This window comes from Amblyraja radiata, chromosome 12, assembly GCF_010909765.2.
Source record: "Amblyraja radiata isolate CabotCenter1 chromosome 12, sAmbRad1.1.pri, whole genome shotgun sequence".
Lineage (NCBI taxonomy): Eukaryota > Metazoa > Chordata > Chondrichthyes > Rajiformes > Rajidae > Amblyraja > Amblyraja radiata.
The window spans coordinates 18,529,096-18,553,752 of record NC_045967.1 but is presented as its reverse complement, the minus strand read 5'-3'; the positions used below and the strand labels follow the sequence as shown (position 1 = coordinate 18,553,752).

General features: G+C 44.5%; 1 long non-coding RNA gene across 1 annotated transcript; it reads right to left on the bottom strand.

Moving 5' to 3' along the window:
* Positions 1–6,760: 6,760 nt before the first annotated feature.
* On the bottom strand, positions 6,761–23,689 carry LOC116979380. The gene is made up of 3 exons (XR_004413693.1): positions 23,655–23,689; positions 19,167–19,170; positions 6,761–6,772 (listed from the first exon to the last, which is right to left on the bottom strand). It is a non-coding gene; the product is annotated as an uncharacterized LOC116979380 (long non-coding RNA).
* Between the last annotated feature and the right edge of the window lie 968 nt (positions 23,690–24,657).

The following is a 24,657-nucleotide window of genomic DNA, read 5'->3' as shown; positions in this document are numbered from 1 at the left end:
CACTGACACATGGGATGTGAGCGTGGTACAAGCCCCACTTTGACAATGGGGACCGCCTATAACTAACCCTGAAGGTGGTATGCTGACAAAGAGTCCAGACACTGCGAAAGCTACGGTTGGACTACATGACCACCAATATGAACAACATAACATTCCTAATCAGGAACCTGATAAACAGAGCAGGCCAGGAATGCCAGGGATGGAGATCCAGTTCTTGGCATATCCAGAGGACCAACGGTTGTGTGGGTGGTAACATACTAACACCACTATCTGAGAGTTATGGAGAATCTCAGAGGCACAGAACAATCGGTCCTCATCAGCCATAAAAAAATTTTTTTTTTAAAAACCACACCAAAAGGTGTCAACTCAAACCATCTCCAGATGGTCAAAAGAGGTAATGGCGGTAGCAGGAGTAAACATTTATATGGTTAAATCTCACTCCACCAGGGCTGCATCTAAGTCGGCAGCAAGAGCTATGGACGTGCACCTTGACGACATCCTAGTGGCTGCAGGATGGACAAATGAAATAACGGTCCACCGGTTTTATAACAAACCTATAACCGGACTGGGGGTGTTTGCACGTACCATTTTAAGTTCTGTCCCTTAGTTTCCCCCCCAAGGTTGGGAGGGGTAACTTTTAAAAAAAACTTTTCTTTCATTTAAAGCATCAGTTTCTTTACTTAACTACGTAATGTCTGAATGCTTTAATGATTACACGCATCCATGGTGCATCCATGGTCAATCCATTCAGTGTGTGACGCCTGGATTCGTAACTGGCGTAAAATCACAGAGCTTTGAAACCTTCACGTAGTCACTCACGTGACTCCGAAGTAAAATAGTAAGATTAAAAGAGAACTTACCAGTTTGAAGTTTGATCTTGATTTTATGAGGAGTTACGATGAGCGATTACGTGCCCACCGCTCCCACCCTCATATTATCAAGGTCATATGGAAGTTCAAGTTTTTCACAATCTTACTATTCTCAGGTCTTCTTTTTTATCTGTGATTTAACACCGCTGCTTTGAAGATTGACGCGCATGCAGACGGACGGCCCTTCTTCACGTAATCGCTCATCGTAACTCCTCATAAAATCAAGATCAAACTTCAAACTGGTAAGTTCTCGTTTAATCTTACTATTATACTGTCCTGCAGGCACAACACCTTAGAAACAAGTTAGTACAATAGCTCCTTTCCCTACTCCCTTACCTCCTGCACAATAAGTTTGTTTCTTTTCTTCCTAGTGCCAGTTTAGTTTCCTTTAGTTCTTATTCTTTCTGGGTTCCTTTTCTTACTTTCTTTATTGCCCTTTGGTTTCTCTTCCGATCTGCTATATTCTGTCTTCTCATTGGGCACTCCTTACTCCAATGACCTAATTGTGTAGAGTTGTGACAAGCTCCTTGATTTACAATGTTCTTTGCTCTACTGAGTTTTCTTGGGCAGGTATAAGATTGTTTACAATTTTTTCTTATGTGATCTTCAGTTTTTACTATGATAGTACATTCAATTTGTTCATTCTGGTAAATGACTTGAGGGGGTTCTAGACTAGGGGTCATGTCTCCACGTCCACAATTCCTGGATGGGTTGGTAAGTCAGGACTGAGAGAATGCGTTGGTTTGAGTGAACTGTGACTTCTTCATTCCTGACATTCGGGCCATCTCCCTCTCTGTTCTCTCGGGTCCCAGTAGTCTCTTGAATTGAGGGACCTCCTATAATTCCTGGGATCTAGGATATTTCTATTTCCTCTAGGATCACTAATTTCTTCATAATCCTGGAAATCCTTTCTTTGACCCCTCTCTCTCACTCGCTCCATTGTTGGACAGGCTCGACTCCAGTGTCCCATTCCCCCACAAGTGTAACATTGATTAGGCAATATGGTTGGCTTTGTTTTACCCCTTAGTTCCATTGGAATGGGTTCTAAATTGGGAGTATAATTGCAATCATAATCTGAGTAATCTGGGACTCTAGTTTCTCCCATTCCGTTCCTCGCTAACAATTGGGGACTCCATGGACCTGAGACGGAGCTTTGTTCTTTTCTTGACTATACGTTCAGTTTCTCTTCTAATTACAGGATAATTTTCCTGTTTACTACCATCCTTCCAATAGTGCCTCACAGCTCTGGCCATTTGACTGGTGCTGTTCTCAGACCAGTCCCTGTTATCAGTCTTAATTGAGTCCGCTGCTGTAGTGGGGAGACAATTCCAGAAGGTAGCACAATATTGTGAGGAATGGACTCCATTTTGATAGTTTAAGTCACCTGATTGGTCCATATGTAATTTTGGAAAACGGTCTAAAAATTCATATGTTCCTTCACACTTTTCTGGTTTTATTTCCAAAATTCGTGTTAGATCACTTGGCTTTTGAAACGTGTTTGCAAGGGCCATTAAAACAGCCTCTTCTCTTGCACTGCCATCCACTAATATGTTTGCCAAGGCTTCATATGTTGGGTGTCCTAGGGCTGCTAGAAATTTGGTATATTCAGCTGGACTAATTATCTGTTGTATATCCCATAAATCAAAGGAATCTGCATGATATACACGTATTGTGGTTCTCAAATAATCTATAAAAGCAGCAGGTGACTTTTTTCTATTAGGAATTCTGTTTAGTACTGCCATTATTTCATGGGGCTTCCACGAAGTATGGACGTCTGTGGCACGGGGATTATTCATGATTACTGCGCTGGTCGAATCAACTGTACCCAGCACTTCCCTCACGGGAACTGCCCATGGGATATCAGTTTAATTTGTAAACTTTCGGTTACATCAAAATCTATCTCGGTATCTTCAATCGCTGTCTCACCCTCAGATGAATCTTCCTGTTCGCTAAGGGGTTCCCGATACTGTCCAAATAAAGCATTCCTCTTTCTCACTACTCGTATGATCTCTCTAGGTTGTGGCTCACAGTAATATTCTGGCTGCTGCACTATATCTAACATACCTTCCCTTTCCTTAAACACCGGAGCTAACCTCTTCGTTCTACTCCGGGTGCCATAAGTTACTGGACGATCTATTAATGGTGGAGTGGATAGTCAAAGAATCTGGCACCCCAGTATCTGCTATCAGTAGAAGCTTTTCAGATGTAGAATCTGCAGGAGTTGTTATAGGTTCTGCAGACCTAAAATATTTATTACGGACACAAGCCATACAAGGTGCGAGTGAAGCCTGGGAAACGCAAGAAGAACATGGTGGGAGCAGTGAACGTCCACTAGCGTTAACATTTATCCATTCTTCCAAATATTAATCTCCTCCCCCCTCGAGGTCCACACTAACCATCGGATCCCTAAACTTTAAATTTACAGAGACTAGTTTCCTTCCAGGAGATCTGCCTTTTCCCTGTTCCTTGTGCTTTCCTTCATCTCCACTCCTGTCCTTCCTACTGCCTGGAGGTCAATCTACTTCACCTTCTCTCAGTTCTATGCCAAGTTTAGCGATTGCTTTTTCCCAACTAGCCATCCTCTTAACCTCTTTATTCGCCTTCCGTTCCTCATAATATTTTCTCCATAACCCTATTAATTCCTTTGCACTGATTATTACTATGCTGCCAAATAATTTGCTCTATGTATTTTATCCCTTTTACTGTTCTAATGCCCCCCCGGCGGCCATAGCTTGTTTCCTAATTTCTTATTTAACACTCCTGACAAATCCCTTAATTTCTCTGCCCTGTGAGGGAACTCATTACACATTATTTGCAATGGGCTCCTTTCCTCTTCTGTCATAACTCAACTATGCTGTTCTCCATGCCTCCGAACAACCAAAACAGAATTCCGAAGTCCTTCATTCCTTCCTTTTAATCCCTAAATTTATCAGACTCGCTCTTGAACAGTGACTAATGGCTCTGAAGCGTCTGCAGCCTCGCACTTCTTTACTCCTTTGCTCCACAAATCCTACTCTCTTATTCAAATTCTTATCCTATCTTCCACAAGTCCACACACACTTTCAAACTTACAATTTCCACAATCCGCAGTCATTCAAAAATCACAGTACTCCAGGGTACAATCAAACACATTCGATACAATCAAACACCTTCTTGCAGCTCATTTCATCCTCAAACTAAACACATGAAAATGAGTTCCAAACACACAAGGAACACTGTACTCAGACAATAAACCACACCGCTTATTATTATCAGGCACAACCACACTCCTACATAAACCACAATCATTAATTTATTATGAATCACACACTCTAATAAATCCTCCTCATAGCGTACTCGGTCAACGGGATGACTCCTCCCCCGACACAGCGATCGAAAGAATACGAACCCTGATCGAACCAACACGAATTGGATTCTAACAATACTACAATCCCAATTTAAACAAATACAAATATTCAATTCAAACGCACTTTTAGTTCAATTATCCAACACCCAAAAATCCTTAAGCACTCACACAACAATACAAGTAGCGGTCTAAACACACTCTAAATCTTTTTACATACACAAAGTATTTATACAATTCGGATCTGATCATGATGCTAAAAAAGACAATGCTGGTATTTTACAATTTACAATAATAATCTAACACGCACAGTTTACAAATATTCGATCTCAACACCGCAATACACAGAATTCAAATTCTACCATATGGGCAGAACTTCAATGTGAAATTCTGTATTTGGAAATTCTGTATTTGGAAATTTGATTCTGTTATCAATCAGTGAACCTCTCCCTCTGATACCGAAGATTTTTCCAACTCTAGGGTACTCTTTGCTGAGGGGTACTACTTCTTAAATGGACTACTTTTCCTCCTAAATGTTACTTTCCCCTGCTGAGACTGGACTTCTACAGGGGGACCTCTATCCCTCCTCTCTAAGTTCTACAGAATTAGGGGTACCTCTCACATCCGAGTACTTTTCACCAAGTAAACCAAGTTCCCGTCTCTCAGTTACTCTTCGCTATCAGGTACTAATCAACAATGGACCAGAGGGTTACTATTCACTGTTGATCAGCCACTATTCGAAATCAATCTCAAACATGTACAAACTCCGAAGTTGTATTTACACAGAATTCAAATTCTACCATATGGGCAGAACTTCAATGTGAAATTCTGTATTTGGAAATTTGATTCTGCAAATCTAAATTCGTTCTCGGACCAACTAGTTTTGGTGCGTACCCCTCCACATATGCGGGCTCTTGAATTCAAACTAAATTGCCCAATGAAATCTCGAATGGACTATAGTATTCTCAGCCAATTTATACTCTATCCACCGAACCCAATGCATTTACGAGATTCCTCGTCCGTCAATTCAGGCAGGGATTCAGATATCTTCACACAGGCATGGCCTCTAACCAACTTAAGTTTTACCTTCAAAAGGATTTCTTTTACACCTGCTTGGCAGCGGATGTCAGTGCCTAGCCTCTTCACGCTGGCAGTCAATGCCGATTTTCAGGAAAGCACCTTTCCTATTAGCGCTCCCAGCAATGACAGGTCAAATGCTTCACCGCTTAGCATGTAAACTAGACTTATATTTCAATACCCCACCAAATGGATACCAAATCTGGGACAGGATGCGCATTTGGCTCTCGTTAAGCAGCTACAGTCTGCCAACTACGACCAGGTTTGGGCCTCTCCTTGCCCTGGTTTTATGTGCCCCTAACCCAAAGGAGTGCTATCCACCCCATCGTGCTTGCTAGACTCTGTTCTATGATTTCGTTGGGACCCTTTTCCAAGCCCACGAATGATCGATCCGCTCCGACTAGCGATGTGCCGAAAATCAATGCGAAAACCACACTGTGGCGCCGATTTCTGCACTTGCGATTGAAACAGCTCAACACTCATAATCAGAAATTTGAGTTTGGGGGTTCGTTGAGATCCCGGATGAGCCCCCAATGTAAATAGCTCATTCTAAGCTTCCCCCCCAGTCAAGTTTTAGTCAATAAAATTCTGAGTCAAGCACTTGCACATCTAAACTTTATTTTGGAAAAACACAATAACAGTTCCCCTCTACTAGGAAGTGGTGTCGCTGCCTAAGCAGCTGCAGCTCACCTGCAGTCCGTTTGTCTTTTTTCTTTTTGTCTTTTTTTTTTGTCTTTTTAGGGGTAGGTTTTTGGTTTATCTCTAGTTGTGTATATGTGGGGGGTGGCGGAATCTTTTTAAATCTCTTCCTTGAACGGGATGTGACCTTTTCCTTGTCGTGTCTCCGTTTCGCTGGGGCCTAACATTGTGGAGCTGGCAGCCTCCAACTGGAATTGATTTGATGGCTCCGCTCGCAGAGCCTGTGGACTTACCATCACGGAGCTGGCTGACTTCGCAGGCTGTGGTGGCTCTGTGGCTGCGACCCGACTTCGGAGCTTCGGAGTCTTCGGCCATAGGCCCTGTGGACGTTAACATCGGGAGCTCGCAGGTCCCTGGTAGGAGACCGATTTTCAGGAGCTCCCGCAACAGGAGGTACCCGCCTCGAATCGCGGGGTTTGAATCAGCCCCGTCGCAGGGCTTTTCATCACCCGGCGTGGCTTAATCGGCCACGGGACTTACCATCGCCTGCCGGGGGCTTTAACATCAAGAGCTTCGATCACCTAGACGCAGCAGTTTAACTGCCTGACCACGGGAGAAGAACAGGGAAGAGATAAGACTTCTGCCTTTCATCACAGTGAGGAGGCGTTTGGAGATTCACTGTGATGGATGTTTGTGTGAACTGTGTTAATTGTGTGTTTTTTTTTGTTGCTATTATGACTACAGGGAACGAAATGTCGTTCAAACCTTTGTTTGTTTGAATGACAATAAAAGGCATTCTATTCTATTCTATACCTAACCACCATGGGTTCGATCCTTGTATCTGCTTGGCCAAGCCTTTCTAGCCTTGTGGAAACAGAGACACTCCAAAAGGTCACGCAGTCCTAAGCGTTCTCCCAGAAGATCGACATCGGACCTCGTGGGAGCTACCTTTTACAGGTCCCCGAATCTTGAGAGGCTGAACCATATGGGGGTGGTCTCTTTGTAGTTCAATAACAGATATCGATTAACAGAGTACATGATAGACATTTCCCTAACCCATAATAGAGTAACTAATACAATGTATCTGACAAAGTTTCTAGATGCAAGTTAACAGAGATGAATTATGCAACATGTGCCTGGATATTCAAGAAACCCAGATAAGGCTCCACACTTAATCCAATCAACATCTACCAAAGTAAAGCTTTGCAACAATATTTACAATGTGTATGTCTGGTTTGCATTCACCCAATCCGTTTCATGCCATTTATACCTAATTGTAAGAATCTGCAGATGTCCCATTCTTTCCCTGCAACTCTTATCTAGGCTCCAGACAAGCTGGCACCATTCTGCGGCTTGTCCCATTTCTGCAGAAGGCACATTTAAATTTACCAAATGGCCTAGCAGCCGAGAAGCCTTTACTCAATTTTAGTGTCCTGGCATCTCCAATTTGGCCGGAATTAACAGCCTGACCGCCTGAGTTCCTCCAGCACTTTGTGCTTTACCCAAGGCTTTTTTAACTTTAGAGATGCAGCATGGAAACAGGCCCATTGGTCTACCGAGCCCGCGCCAACCAGCGATCACCCCGTATATTACCACTATCCTACACACGAGTGACTATTTACAATTTACAATATACAGAAGCCAATTAAGTTACAAACATGTACGTCTTTACAGTGTGGGAGGGAACCGGAGCACCTAGAAAAAATGCAAGTGGTCACAGGGAGAAAGTGCATATTCTGTACAGGCAGCACCCGAGATCACGATTGAACCGAGGTCTCTGGCGCTGTAAGGCAGCAAATCTACCGCTGCGCCACTGTGCAGCTCTCTTTGCGTGCTTACTTTAGGCAGCAGAACTAAACTAAGTGTATTTACAGGTACACAAAATTGCTGGGGAAACTCAGCGGGTGCAGCAGCATCTATGGAGCGAAGGAAATAGGCGACGTTTCGGGCCGAAACCCTTCTTCAGACATGTGTGTGTGTTTTACATGTGTGCTTTCACTCTGCACACAGAAGTTACATCTGACATCCTCCTGCTTTCTTTCCACCCCTTCCTTCCTTTTTTTTTCTTTTCTTCTGGTGCTCTTTCATACCAAGGTCTGAGTCAAGGGTGTAATTATCAGACCTCGTTTGAAGATGCCGACAAATACACTGAGCTTCTGAAGCCTGAAACAACGCACACATAGAGTGACGTTAACATCATTAAAATTATTTGGGGGCATTCAGTCAGGAATGCACACACTGAGAGAGTGGGAGGGGTGATTTCCATAATGTTCTGCTGGCACAAAGAAAGAGAAAGATTATTTCCGTCGAATGAAAATTGTACATTTCTGATCGAGCACAAGGCTTAAAGGGCTGGCTGTGCTGGGAATCTGATCTGCAATGAAAACATTTGGTGTTGCATAAGCCGGCTTGCAAAAATACAAAGATGAATTGTGTTTCCCAATGCTTCTTTGATTCGGTAAGTCAAGGAACCAACAGTCATAACACAGAAGACACGATCAGTTTCTGGCACCCTGCTATAGGAAGGGTAAAAAGAGTAATAAGCTGAATAAAGTGCAGAGAAGATTCACGAGGATGTTTACTTTACTTTCGAGATATGGCGTGGAAACAGGTCCTTTGGCCCACCATCCGTACCGACCAGCGATCACCCTGTTCAATAGCACTATCCTTCGCACATCCTAGACCCACTGTCTCTTACATAACATCACTTTTCTCTCCTGATAATTTCCCTCTATCCTATCCTTTCAGGAGTCAAGGATAGACAGAGAACGCAGGTTGAAGTTTTATGGATAGTTTTAGTTTTAGTTTTAGTTTTAGAGATACAGCGCGGAAATGGGCCCTTCAGCCCACCGAATTTGCGCCAATCAGAGATCCCCGTACACTAGCACTATCCTACACACTAGGGATAATTTACAATTTTACTGAAGGCAATGAACCTACAAACCAATACGTCTTTGGAGTGTGGAAGAAAATCGGAGCACCCGCAGATAACCTACGTGGCCACAGAGAAAATGTACAAACTCCGTAAAGACAGTACCCATAGTCAGGATTGAACCCGGGTCTCTGGCGCTATAAGGCAGCAACTCTACAGCTGCGCCACCGTGCCGCTCTTGCAAAACTCAAGAGACTGCTATAGGGAGAGGTTGGGCAGACTAGGACTTTATTCCGTCGAGTGCAGGGGGCTGAGAGATGTATAAAATCAAGAGGGGAATAGACAGTGTAAATGCACAGTCTTTCACCCTGGGTACGGGAATCAACAACCAGAGGGCAAAGGTTTAAGATGAGAGGGGAAAGATTTAATAGGAAGCTGAAGGGCAACTTTTTCACACAGAGGGTGATGGGTGTATGGAATGAGCTGCCTGAGGAGGTAGTTAAGGCAGGTACTATAACAACATTTAAAATATATTTGGATAGGTACGTGAATAGGAAAGATTTAAAGGGATATTGGTCAAATGTTGGCCAATTACACCTATCAGACTCTTGAATCTAATTAGTGGTAGTAGACGCTAAATACTACCTTAGCAACAATGATTTTTTTGTTGACTTTTAGCTGCACTATCCACTTTGGTACTATTATGGATACCTAGCATTACTGAAGATTTATTAATTATATTATTGAGTATTGTTTATTATCTGTGTGTTATTACATTAATGGACCTGCTAAGCTGCAGCAAGTAAGAATTACATTGTACTGGTGCCGGTACATATGATCATTAAACACATGATTTCTTAGCCGTTAGATAAATGTTTCAAAAAGCACAATGAAAGTGTGTGGTAAATACCATTTAATTCTACTTTTTGAAATATTAGCCTCTGAGAACTGCTGGAAAAGAAATGCCCTCACACAGTTATAAAATTAGCATCTAATAAAATTCTTATTTTTCGAACCTTCCTACATTTCCTCTTGCATGGTGAATGTGCATCCACTTTCGGTCATTATGGTAAGCTGCAGCAAGTAAGAATTTCATTGTTCCGTTGCCAGTACATATGACAATATATGTTTAGTTCAGTTTAGTTTAGAAATACAGTGCACAAACCGGCCCTTCAGCCCACTGAGTCCACGCTGACCAGCGATCCCTCTTCACTAGCACTATCCTACACATGAGGGACAATTTACAATTTTACTTCGGAGTCACGTGAGTGACTACGTGAAGAACCCGCTCAGTGCGCAGGCGCGGCATTACGCCAGCAGTGCAACAGCGGCTTGCAACGGGAGTTAGGCTGTCCCGTTACAGGGTGAACCGGACCGTCAGGTGAGTACCCTGAGGTCGGGTTTTCTTTTACAGGTGAGCCTTTTTCTGCTTGTGTTTTTTACAGGCAGAGAAAAAGGCTCTGGAACAAAACTGTCCCCCGTTTTCCCGTCGGGGAGGGGGGCAGCAACAGGCAGTAGGAGCGTTACCCGGTGTTCCGTAATTCCCTGACACCGTGCCGAGGCCAGCCCGCTAGTACCTGAAGCAGCGGGCTGGACGCATAGCCACTCGAGAGGCATCCGGCAGGTGTTCCCGATGTCGGACGGGACGTCTCTCCACCCGCACGGGGGAAGAGAGAGCCGCCTGAGCCGCTGGAGCGGCTCACGGAGCAAGTGCCTGCGAGACGCGCTGCTTGAGGGGCGCTCCCGCTACTACAAGGCACAAAAGCTCCAGAAGAACCTGTCCCCCGCTCGACTCCAGCGGAGGAGCGTTCCATTGCAAGGGGGGCAGCAACAGGCGGTAGGTACAATTACCGGGCGCCCCGCTATCCCCATCACCGCGCCGAGCCCAGTCCCGCTAGTGCCTGAACTGCGGGCTGGATGTCTAGCCATCCGAACAGGCATCCGGCCGGTGGCGTCCGATTCGTCGGACGGGGACATGTCTCCACCTAAATGGAGGAGAGACAGCCGCCTGAGCTGCATCCAACAGCAATTGGAGAAGCTCCAGCGAGATGCGCAGAAAGAGCGCTCTCGCGGAGGGAGGTCAGGCACCCCCTCCACAGTGCCTCATGCACTGCCCTCTGCTCCCTCATTACTGGAGGCTAGCATTGGTGACCAGGGCTGGGCTGGTCTGGAACAGGGGCAGGCGGACGAATTCGGGAGTATGCCAGGGGTGCAGGAACATGAAGAGCTGTTGGGTGTGATGGACCGCTTGTAGCAACCCCACGGGCTGGAGCACCGCTGGAACCAAGAATGGCGGCCAGCATCAACCATTACTGGAAAAGGTGCTCGCTGAGGTGCTGAAACAACACAGCACCAGAAAACGGTGAGGCCCTCAAAGTAAAACGTGTCAACAGCCAAATCTGGGGGCATGTGGGTCACACATCCAGACCCAAGAACTCAAGCTACAGCGGATCCTAAGGCTCCTGACGTCAGCCAGCACAGCCTTTGCTCGTTCCGTGGAGACCACGGAGATGGATACCTGCCAGCAGGATGTGCTGGCATTAATGTGTACCACACAATTTGAGATCAACAATCTCCGGAGGGAAACATAAGACCTGCCCTCAATCCCAAATTTGCTGGCTTGTGTAAAGCCCCAGCTGCGGAGACGGACGCGCTGCCATTTGGGAAAGATTTCAATAAAAACTGAAGGAGATGCAGGAAGCATCAAAAACCTTCGGCCTAATGAGGGCAGGCCCCGGGACGAGCAAACCAAGACCTCCGATACCCAAGTGGCAGCACCCCACGGCATCCACCAGTCGACGTCCGCAATATGGGACTGGTGAAAGCTTGGGGTCCGCACATTATCCCCAAAGATCTTTCAGATCAGGGCCCACAGCGGACCCTCTGGAAAATGCGCCTCCCCCCAACATCGCCAGCACGTCAGAACAAAATCTTCAGGAAAATGAAGAAACAGAATCGCCAATAACCATGGAGGTAGGTGGGTCTGGTCCCTACCAGCATATAGAGAATAAGGGTGCTTTATTAACAGGGGGGAGATTACACTTGTTTAAAGAAGCATGGGGTATGGTCACGAGTGACAAGTATATACTCAACAACATTACAGGATATAAAATACAATTCATGTCAGAAAAAACGCCGCCAGTTCAACAATGGCCCCAAAGGGTATTTCTCCCTCCGTCAAAGAGAAACGTGAGGGACAAGCTGAACTGGTGAGACTTATCACAAAGGGGGTCATCGAAAAGACCAAACATGAACCTTTGGAAACTGTATCGAATATATTCACTAAAACCAAAAAAGATGGTGTCTGTCGCATCATCATTGACTTAACATCACTAAACAAATTTGTTAAGTATATACATTTCAAAATGGAGACATATGTTACTGCCAAACAACTGAATTCCAAAGGACACTTCATGGCAAGCATTTATCTTAAAGATGCTTACTATCTAGTACCCATATACAAGGATCATCGCAGATACCTAAAATTTATCTGGATGGTACAAAGCATTGCCCTATGGGCGAACTTCAGCCCAAGATTATTCACCAAAATATTGAACCCAGCCATGGCAATACTAAGAAAACATATTGTCATGGCATATCTGGAGGATATTCTCATAGTAGGGAAAACGATGGAATTGGCTGTGGCAGCAGTATCAGCTACAAAACAGCTCCTCGAAACTCTGGGGTTCGTCCTACATCCAGATAAATCTAAGTTGAAGCCATCCACTATCATGGACTACCTGGGCTTCACAATTAACTCAGTCCATATGACTGTTACCTTGCCAAAGGCAAAAATGGTTGAATTAGCACAATCATGCAACAAATTAATGGTCAACGAGCGACCAACTATTCGACAAGTAGCAAGAGTAATTGGGGAAATGGTAGCAGCATTTCCGGCTACACAATTCGGACCTTTGCACTATCAAAAAATTTTACAGAGAGCAAAGGTACGGGCAATAAAACGACATACAGGTCACTATGATCGTGTCATGAACTTACCCACTGAAGCAATATCAGAGCTACAGTGGTGGGCAGAAAACGTTTGGCATAGTTTCAGCCCTATCTTTATCACTAACCATACTTTAGTTATTCAAACAGATGCCAGTGCTCAAGGCTGGGGAGCGACTAACTCCATATCCAGCACAAGTGGTAGATGGACTAAACTAGAGTCATCATTACTACTTACACTGGGCATTAACTATCTAGAGATGTTGGGCGCCTTTTATGGTTTAAAAGCATATGTATCTAATATGCAGCACTTGCATGTTCGGTTACAAATTGATAAATACTACGGTGATGGCTTATATTAACCATATGGGTGGCATAAAATCATTATCATGCGACAAATTGGTCAACATGATTTGGCAATGGTATGTCGAAAGACATATTTGGCTATCAGCTACTTACCTACCAGGTAAGCTAAACACCCATGCCATGAGAAAATTAAACGCCAGGGTTGCAAGTTTGAACAGACCTTACCTGGAACTGGGATTGTCCAAACAAACCATCACCACCATGTCGGCATCCCTTCGAACATCCACCAAGAGGCAGTACTTAACCAGCATCAAAAAAGGGAGAAGTACTGCCAGGAAACATGGACAACATACGCAACAGCTACAGCCACCAACATACTGGAGTTCCTGGCCATCTACACCACGATGTAGGGATCAGTTACAGTGCCATCAACACAGCGCAGAGTGCTCTTTCTGCTTATTTCAAACCAGCGGCAGGACAACAAGCGATGGGATCCCATCCACTGGTGGTAAAACTGATGAAGGGCATTTACAATATCAAGCCCTAAGCCCAGGTATACCCATATTTGGGATATCAGTGTGGTCCTGACATATCTCAGGGAATGGCCACCAGCCAGATCCCCCGGCCTCAAGCAAGCTACACTAAAGACGCTTAGGTTGATGGCACTTGTATCCGCTCAGAGGGTCCAGTCACTACACCTATTGCGACTGGACAACATGATCACAGCTCCAGACCAGATCTGTCGTTATCCAGCGACTGGTCAAACAGAGCAGACCAGGAACACCTAATCCAGTCTTGGCTTACCCACCAGAACCACGGTTATGTGCCATGACCTACCTACTATCCTACATAGACACAACCAGAATATTCGAGGGAGATGAAAAGCCTTGTGGGTCAGTCACAAAAACCTTATGGTGGGGTACGAGCCAAACCATTGCGAGATGGCTCAAGCAGGTGCTAGAAACTGCTGGGATAAACACTAACATGTACAAATTTTATTCCACCAGGGCAGCATCCATGTCGACGGCTAAAGAATGGACATGCCTAGACACCACATCCTGGCTACAGCAGGATGGTGGGAAGGGAAAAGACCGTTCAGAAATTTTATAATAAGCCGTTGGCAAAACCTGGTTTATTTGCAGTAAAGATTTACGAACTGCAAATATTTAATTTAAGCCCAGGGGAGCAACTTAATTCTTTGTTGTTATTGTTTAAAAAATACCATTGTGTTTTTCTACAAATAGACTCATTGGTTCATTACGATAACACTTCCTCCCTCAAGAACTTCGGCAGTGAGTGAAATGAAACTGTTACACGGTTTGAAATCACAGAGCTTTGAAATCTTCACGTAGTCACTCACGTGACTCCGAAGTAAAATAGTAAGATTAAACGAGAACTTACCAGTTTGAAGTTTGATCTGTATTTTATGAGGAGTTACGATGAGGGATTACGTGCCCTCCGCTCCCACCCTCATTATATGGATCAAACTAATAAATTGATGTCTCCTTATCTTTACTATGTTTACTTCAAAATAACTGTGTCTATCTGTGATTCCACACCGCTGCTTGGAAGTATGCCGCGCCTGCGCACTGCGCGGGTTCTTCACGTAATCCCTCATCGTAACTCCTCATAAAATACAGATCAAACTTCAAACTGGTAAGTTCTCGTTTAATCTTACTATTTTTACCTGCCAATTAACCAACAAACCTGCAACTGGATTGGGAGGAAACCGGAGCACTTGGAGAAAACCCACACATTCACAGGGAGGATGTGCAACCTCCGTACAGACAGAACCCGTAGTCAGGATCGAACCCAGGTCTCTGGTGCTGTAAAGCAGCAACTCTACTGTTGCACTACTGTGCCACCCGTTGTATAAATGACCTGATGCATCTGGGACTGTAAAATGGCACCAAAGTGGTGTCTCTTTCATGTAGACAATGGGCTGCTCTGTACATTCTGTACTAAGTGGAGGATTGTGTTTATGCATGGTGATAGTCTTGCTGAGCTGTATGCAAAAAAGTATTTCACTATACCTTGGTACACGCGATAATAACCAAGACATTGAACCATTGAACCAATTAGACACTCATGACTCCCAATTCTTCTGACCATTAGAATTAGACCATTCTCCCAGGAATGATTAGGTTAACATATGAAGGTAGTCGAAAATGCAGGAGAAACTCAGCGGGTGAGGCAGCATCTATGGAGCGAAGGAATAGGCGACGTTTCGGGTGGAGATCCTTCTTCAGACTGCTTCTGCTTGTGCATATCTTCTCTCTGAGCCAACCCTGTGAGTTTGAACAGGATTGGGAGTTGCTGTATATTAATAAGCAAGGTGTTATAAATGTGTGAGGAAATCTGGAAAGGTCAACGGGTTATTGTCAGATTGCAATTGTTAGCATGCTCATAATTTAGTGTACATAGGTAATTAATAATGTCATCCACATCAAGTAGTATATACAGCATAAATCAGCACTCTTAACCTAAGTGATATGAAACATATTATGGAAATATAATTAGGCCCATAAGGTTTTATAGCATTTTAAAATAACAAATTACAGATTTATGATTCAGATTTATGAATACAACATTCCAAAGGATGGTTTGGAAATGACAGCATAGATTTTTACAGGAGGGTGTTGCTATAGAGAGCACTGACAGTTCATTGCGTGTTTCTTGAACTAGGATCAAACCCTCTTGATAAATGGGGGTGATTTATTACCAAGGACACCTTGAATCGCTCTGTACTTTTCCGTGGCAATTCCATGTGCGTATGTTGAAGCAAGTCACAATGAGACACCGCTCGGTCAAATGGTAACCTTTTCCGCTTTAATCTTCTGCCTCAGTTTTTTAATCAAAAGATCAGAAGATAAATGGAACAACGCATGAATGACATCTTGACTGGGATATAATTCATAGAAAGTCATTTGCATGGACATATTCACCCAGTGTTTACTTTATTCTGACTAATAACCCAAACGCTTTTAGTTTAAATCCCCTAGGACGATTTGAGAATTTGTATTCAGTGAGAAGATTCAGGAAATGGAAAGTTGTGATGTTCATTGCACGATTTCACAGTCTACATCAACAATGTAAAGACAAAACATTTGATTAACTCAAGTGTACTGCCTTGTAAAATGAGCCAATGTCAAGGTAAATATCTACATCTGCTGTATTAAATGCATCTGACAAAAGGTTGTCAGGTGTGATAAAAAATGTGAATCGAAAGAATACTGCAGATAGAACATAGAACATAGAACATAGAACAGTACAGCACAAGCATAGGCCCAATGTCCATGCCGAACATGATGCCAATTTAAACTAATCTCTTCTGCCTGCAAGTGTTCCATCTCCCTCCATTCCCTGCATTAATGCACGTAAGGCTGTTGGCCCTGACGGCATCCCCGGGCGCGTCCCCAGGACCTGTGCTGCGCAGCTGTCAGACGTCTGGACTGACATCTTCAACCTGTCACTTGCCCAAGCAGCTGTCCCCACGTGCCTTAAAACCACCTCCATCGTGCCGGTACCAAAACACTCCACTGTGTCGAGCCTCAACGACTTCCGCCCAGTTGCACCTACTCCCATCATCACTAAGTGCTTCTAGAGGCTGGTTCTGGCACACCTCAAAGGCTGGCCTACCTCCCATACTGGACCCCTATCAGTTCGCCTACCGCAAGAACAGGAGTACGGAGGATGCCATCTCCACGGCACTTCACTCCGCCCTCTCCCACCTTGACAACAGAGACACCTACATGACAATGCTGTTCATCGACTTTAGCTCAGCATTTAATACCATTATACCCTCCAAACTGATCACCAAACTCATCGACCTGGGCCTAGACCCCTCCCTCTGCAACTGGATACTGGACTTTCTAACCAACAGACCCCAGTCTGTTAGGTAAGACAACTACGCCTCTTCAACCCTCACCCTGAACACCGGCGTTCCACAGGGCTGTGTGCTGAGCCCCCTCCTCTACTCCCTCTTCACCTACGATTGCACACCTGGACATGGTACTAACACCATCATCAAGTATGCAGATGATACAACTGTGATTGGCCTCATCAGCAACAAGGATGAGTCGGCCTATAGGGTGGAGGTCCAGATCCTAACAACATGGTGCGCTGACAACAACCTGGCCCTTAACACCAAGAAGACCAAGGAGCTCATTGTGGACTACAGAAGGTCTAGGGGCGGCACGCACACCCCCCCCCCCCCCCAATCCATATGAATGTGACGGAGGTGGAGCGTGTTTCCAGCATCAGGTTTCTGGGGGTCAACATCCCTGATGACCTCTCTTTGACCCACAATACCTCAACATTGATCAAGAAGGCTCACCAGCGTCTCTTCTTCCTGCGGAGACTAAAGAAGGTCCATCTGTCTCCTCAGATTCTGGTGAACTTCTACCGCTGCATCATCGAGAGCATCCTTACCAACTGTATCACAGTATGGTATGGCAACTGCTCTGTCTCCAACCGGAAAGCACTGCCGAGGGTGGTGAAAACTGCCCAACGCATCACCGGTTCCTCACTCCCCTCCATTGAGTCTGTCCAGAGCAAGCGATGTCTGCGAAGGGCGCGCAACATCGTCAAGGACTGCTCTCACCCGAACCACAGACTGCTTACCCTCCTACCATCTGGGAGGGGCTACAGGTCTCTCCATTACTGGACAGTAGATTCAGGAACAGCTTCTTCCCCCTACTTAGCTCTGCACCTTGGTGATTGCCAGTCACCCCCCCCCCCCCCGGACACTCCTTCCCCCAGTGACTGATCTCCCCCCCGAAAATTGCACTACTGCTACTGTATATACATAAATATATATATTACTGTTCCATTATTCTGTGGTCGCATTTCTGGGTGAGATGCTAATTGTATTTTGTTGTCTCTGTACTTGTACACTGCACAATGACAATAAAGTTTGAATCTAAATCTGAATCTGATTCTGATATCCATGTGTTCATCTAAAAGCCTCTTAAATGTTACTAATGTATCTGCCTCCACCACCATCCCTGACAGTGTGTTCCAGGCACCCACAACTTTTAGTGTGTAAAGAAATTGTCTCCCACATCTCCTTTAAACTTTGCCCCTCTCATCGTAAAGCTGTGCCCTCTGGTCTTTGACATCTCTACCTAGGGAAAATAATTCTGACTGTCTATTATTGAGGTGGCACAGTGGCACAACGAGGCGATACAGTGAAACAGTGATAGAGTTGCTACCTTATAGCGCCAGAGACCTGAGTTCGATCCTGTCTACGGGTGTTGTCTGTATGGAGTTTGTAGTTCTCCCTGTGACTGCGTGGGTTTTGTCTGGGTGCTCCGGTTTCCTCCCACACACCAAACATGTACAGGTTTGTAGGTTAATTGGCTTCGGTAAGTTGTAAACTTGTCCCCAGTATGTGTAGGTTTGTGTATTGGGTGGTCGGTGCAGACCTGGTGGGTCTCAGGGCCTGTTTCTGTGTTGTATCTCCAAAATCTAAAGTCTACCCTATCTATACCTCTCGTAAGCTTAGAAACTTCTATCAGATGCTGGAAATTTGATGAAAAAAACAGAAAATATAAGATTCACACCAGACCAGGAAGAGTCTTTGACAGAAACTTAGACTCTTTTTATGTTTCCGCAGATGCTGCCTGGCCTGCTGAGTGTTTCCAAGCTTTCTTGCCTTATATTATGTTGTAAAAACAAGATCAGTTCAACAATGTAGGGACGAGGAACTGCAGCTGCTTGTTTACAGAAATAGACACAAGGTGCTGGAGTAACTCAGCCGGTCAGGCAGCATCTCTGGAGAACATGGATAGTTGACGTTTCACGCCGAGACCTTTCTTTAGACTATGTCTTCTACCCATTCATCAATGTTCTTCTGAACAGGACCTCTTTCCACGTTCAGTTCAGTTCAGTTTTATTTGTCATATGTAGGTTAACACAGGGTCAACGGTACAATGAAATGTGTTTGACAAGACAACGGGTCACCTCAGCAATGATACTACAAGGATAAAAATAAGATAAAATAAGATTAGATAAAAGTGACATTGGTAGGTAAAAGACAATAATAAATAAAATAATCAACATGTGTGATGTGTTTATGAGTTCAGAAGCCTGATGGCCTGATGGTAAAAACTGTTCTTAAGTCTGGTGGTATGTGCAGCCATGCTCCTGTATCGTTTACCTGACGGTAACAAGGAGAACAGTCTGCGTGCTGGGTGGCTGTGGTCCTTGATGATGCTGTGTGCCTTCCGCAGGCACCGTCGGTGGAAAATGTCCTGAATGGCCGGGAGACAGTTGCCAGTGATGTACTGTGCCGCCTTCACCACTCTCTGTAGTGATTTGCGGCTGTGGGCAGAACAGTTCCCGTACCAGACTAATTCAATTCAATTCAAAATTCACAGACCTTCATCCTGAGGTTCCCAGTATAAGCCTGACTCCAGAGAGGATAGGAGAGGAGAAAATTATCAGGAGATAAAAGTAACTGTGAAGTAAAAGACAGTGAGTAGTGTAGTTTAGTTTAGAGATACAATGTGGAAACATGCTCTTCGGCCCACCGAGTCCGCGCAGACCAGTGATAAACCCGTACACTCACACTATGCTACAAACTAGGGAACTACCAAGGCCAAAGTAACCTACAAACCTGCATGACTTTGGAGTGTGGGAGGAAACCGGAGCACCCGGAGAAACCTCACGCGGTCACAAGGAGAACGTACAGAGAGCACCAGAGTAGTCAGGATAAAATCCGGATTGCTGGGGCTGTGACACAGCAACTTTACCACTGCACCACCATGTCGCCAGTATATGATGGGAAAATTAGAATTATAACATTTAGTATTCTTCTTGCACATCAATTCTTTCCCTTAGTTTTAAACTGTAACCAAATTATCGGTGTCCGTATTGAGTCGTTACATAAACCGTGAATTCCAAGTTAGCAGCTGGGAATGCAACATAATCTATAAAACATTACATTCAAATCTAAAATCTGTAGTGATATTTACCTTCGAAAATTGAGTTTCTATTGTAGCTACATTCACTGTGAAATGCTCACTCCAGGGAAACAAATGGTTTGGCAGTTTAATAACTTTGTTTGATGCTTATTTAAAACCTCTTTTGTGAGAGGTTCTCAAATGTACCAAAGCAGAAATGTCGTACAGATTGGGGGATATGTTTTAGTTACCCTGTTGTGGGAGGATGTCATTAAGCTGGAAAAAATGCAGAGAAATTTTACGTGGATTCGAGGACCTGAGCTATAGGGAGAGGTTGAGCAGGCTGGGACTCTTTTCTTGGAGCTCAGGGGGCTCAAGGGTGATCATATAGAGGTGCATAAAGCCACAAGGGGAATAAATAGGGTGAATGCCTTTTTTTTTACCAGGGTAGGGGAATCAAGAACCAGAGGAGATAGGTTTAAGGTGAGAGGGGAAATATTTAATAGGAACCTGAGGAGCAACCTTTTTCACTAAGAGGGTGATGGGTATATGGAATGGGCTGCCATAGGGGTTGTTAAGCTAGGTACTATAAAAGCATTTAAAAGACACTTGGACATGAACATAAATAGGAAAGGTTTGGAGGGATGTAGACCAAACACTGATAATTGGGAGTGGCTTAGATGGGGCATCTTGGTTAGCATGGAAGACCGAAGGGCCTGTTTCCATGCTCTACAACTCTATGACTCTTTGATGCGTTCCGTTGTGAGTGAGTAGTCTCGGGGCAGTGGGGCAATGGTCTCAGTGTGGGGATAACAGACTTGGACAGGAGGAAAAGTAAAACAGTTTTGCTTTGGATTTTGTGGTCTTGCTTTAAGCATGGCTGTTTGGTTGTCAGTGTATCTGCAAATCTCTGCACCATGACCCCACTGCTTTAGTGAAGTGCCTGCTTTCAATGAGGAAGCAATTTTACAAGACCACCAGGAACATTCAGATTAAATACATAACATATAAATGTTTCAAATGTGCTGCCTTGCAAAATAAACCATTACCGTTATGTCACAATGCTGTGCCTCAATGCATTTGTGAAGAGATTAAGAGTTGTGAATGTGAATGGAAGTTCGTATTGTAGATTTAGGCTTCATGAGGTACAGTGAAAAGCTTTGTTTTGCGTGCTATCCAATCATATCAGATAATACTGTACATAAATAAAATCAAGCCAAACTCAACTAAAATAAGTCGAGTAATGGGAAGATACAGAGTGCAGAATACAGTTCTCTGCATTGTAGCGCATCCTAAAGATGTGCGGGTTTGTAGGTTAATTGTGTTCGGTAAGAATTGTAGATTAGTCCTCTGTAAATTGCCCCGAGTTTGCGGGGAGTGGATGTGAAAGTGGGATTGCATAGAGCTAGTGTGAATGGGTGATTGATGGTCGGCATGGATTCGTTGGCCGAAGGGCCTGTTTTTGCGCAGTATCTCTAGAAATCGACTGCAAAGTCAGGGCAAGAAACTATTTTACTAAGCAAAGTCAAACAGAGAAAATTGTCTGCACCGATGCAGTTCATTGCTCTCCTGTAGTACAGAGTTAAAATACTGCTGTAGGTGTCAGCTGTTAACAGGCCATTAATTCTGCGAAGTAAACCTTCAAATGGTTTAGAAAACCACAAGGCATTTTAAATAACTAAGACACCAGGATTGCGTGCATTTATATTAAAGTCATTCACTTGCTTTAGCTTTTTTTTAAATATAAATTCCTGAGCAATACAAATTTCAATTACCTTTTAATTCATTTGATTTTCATCCATAGCCATGTGCGGTCTTTAGAGGTTTGTAAAGTTCTCTGGTGCATAGAGATGCTTTGAAAGGATTACAATTGAAATAAACAACTTGGAACCAAATGGGAGCTTAATATAAGAACAGACTTAAAGACTTTTAAATCAGTAAAGCAAAGTGAAATAATGTATTAAAGGTTACTCAGCTTTCCATTTGCCTTCTGAATCTTTGCCGCACCATTTACTTTGCATTTATGGGAACCCTGCATTGTGTAGAAATAAAGAGCTACAGATGCTGGTTTATACCAAAGATAGACACAAAGTGCTGGAGTAACAGCGGGTTAGGCAGCATCTGTGGAGAAAAGGTATGCGTGATGTTTTAGGAACCCGGAAGAAGAGACCCGACCTGAAACATCGCCTATCCATGTTCTACAGAGATGCTGCCCGCCCCATTGAGTTACTCCAGCACTTTGTGTCTATCCTGGATTGTGCTCCAGGTTTGACCTGCCCTCTGATCCTCAGGTTGATTCCCAGTGTAAGTGCAGCCATCAGTTTCCAGGATTCGGTTCTGGAGCACAAAATAGCGGAACTGAATGAATGTTTCTCATCGATGGGGTTTACATTAATCACTGGATTTGTTTCACAGTTTATTATCATCCAAAAGACTGAGGTGATAGAATTGTGGCCTCGTTAGGTTTAGTAAAATGGATCTGTAAGAGTATATACATCAGCATAGTCCAAACTACAATTAGGTGGATGGCTGCACTCAGAGGCAGCTTGGTTGGAGCAAAATTATCCATTGCACTCACATGCATACACTCACACAGCCAGACACACACATACGCACACACATACATACACATACAAACACACACACTTCGATGTACACATACAAACATAGGTGCATACACACATACACAGGCACACACGCACACAGGCATATACGCACACACACATACGCACACACACACATGCATACACACACGCATGCACAAATGCATGCACACACACACACACACACACACACACACACACACACACACACATGCACATGCACACAAAGACACACACAAACCTGTGCGCGCACACACACACACACACACACACACACACACACACACACACACACACACACACACACACACACACACACACACACACATGCACATGCACACAAAGACACACACAAACCTGCGCGCAAACACACACACACACACACACACACATACACACACACACACATACACACACACACACACACACACACACACACACACACACACACACACACACACACACACACACACACACACACACACACACACACACACACACACACATGCACACAAAGACACACACAAACCTGTGCACTCACACACATGTACACACACACATGTGTGCACAGGCACACACAGAGACATGCTATAGTGTATTAGTTTGAGAATGTGTTGGGAAAGGTTTTGAGAAGAACTGAATGAAGATGTGACTTTGGGACCAAGGTGTGTGAATAGGTATCACAGAAGTGTCTAGCAGAAGTCCTTATAAAACATTTATCTTTCAATTAGTGTGCAATCTATTTAATCTTCTGTACTAAAATGAACCATCTGCACTGAAATCCATTGGCAAGCAGTCATGTGTAATGTTGTGCAAAGTATTAGTGATCCTTAACATTTTTCCAGAAAGGGTAAAGTTACTGCAGTGCATTCTATTATCTCAGGGCAAGAACATTTAAAGTACATCATGATTACCGAGGTTAAGAGAAGTAAGTCAGAATGCTGAATCCAATTGATCATGTTCAGAAAACTGTGACACAAAACCTGTGAAATTCTTCCCATAAGGAACAAATATAACCAAAGAAGAGATATAACCAGAGGCACTCCCCAACTTATAGGAGACTTATGTAAGCAATTATTTAAGCCCAGTGACGCCCCCGTGGTCTCCACGTCGGAGCTCCCCCTTGGCCTCCGCATTGGATTTCCCATGTGGTCTCCGCGTCGGAGTTCCTACATGGTCTCTGTGGCAGAGCTCCCACGTGGTCTCCATGTCGAATAGTAAATTAAAGCGTGCACAGTAGCACTTTTACTTCCGATTTACATAACATGCGACTTACGGAAGTGTCTGCGGGATGTAACCTTTAAGGGGCTGTCCCACTGCGGCGACCTAATCCGCGAGTTCAGAAGATTGTCTTCGACCTTCAAGTTCGAGGGCACTTGCCTGGGAAACCTCGAGCTGGATCGACCGCCAGCGATGAAACCGCGAGCTGGATCGACCGACCACGCACACACAAACACACACAAACACATTGCAACGGCGGGGGCCAGGAAAAGCAGGGGAGCGCTGTCTGAAATTCACACTCGGGATAAAGAGGAAGTTAAAAGACTGCTGCACAGTGTACAGTAAGTCCTTTAGAGAGCGCGGGGGGGGGGGGGGGGAGGGAGAAGGGGAGAGAAGGGGAGAGAGGGGGAGAGAGGGGCAGAGAAGGTGAGAGACGGGGGGGAGAAGGAGTGGAGACATTTTTAAGAAGTCAGACAACGTTTAATAAAGTTTAGCGGGCATTTAACCTACCTGTCGGTTTTCCTTGGTCCTGAAAACTCCAATGAGCCAATTAAAATGCCCGGTCAGTGAAGGTGATTGCCTACGGCTGCCCTCGACTGCCTGTAACTACATAGCGACTCCACTCCACTGCACTACGAGTTCAAAAGAACCATGCCGACCAATTTTTACTCGCGGAAATGTTTTCAACATGCTGTAACATTTTCCGCGACCTAACTGAGGCCGCGAGTATGCGGAAACTTCCCTCGAGCATGAAGGAGAGTTCCAGTGACCTCATAGGACCTCCTAGGACCACATGTAGCCCATGCTGTGAGTTTGAGTCGAGGGCAACCTCTTCTAAACTTGCAGATTCGGTCGCCGCAGTGGGACAGCCCCT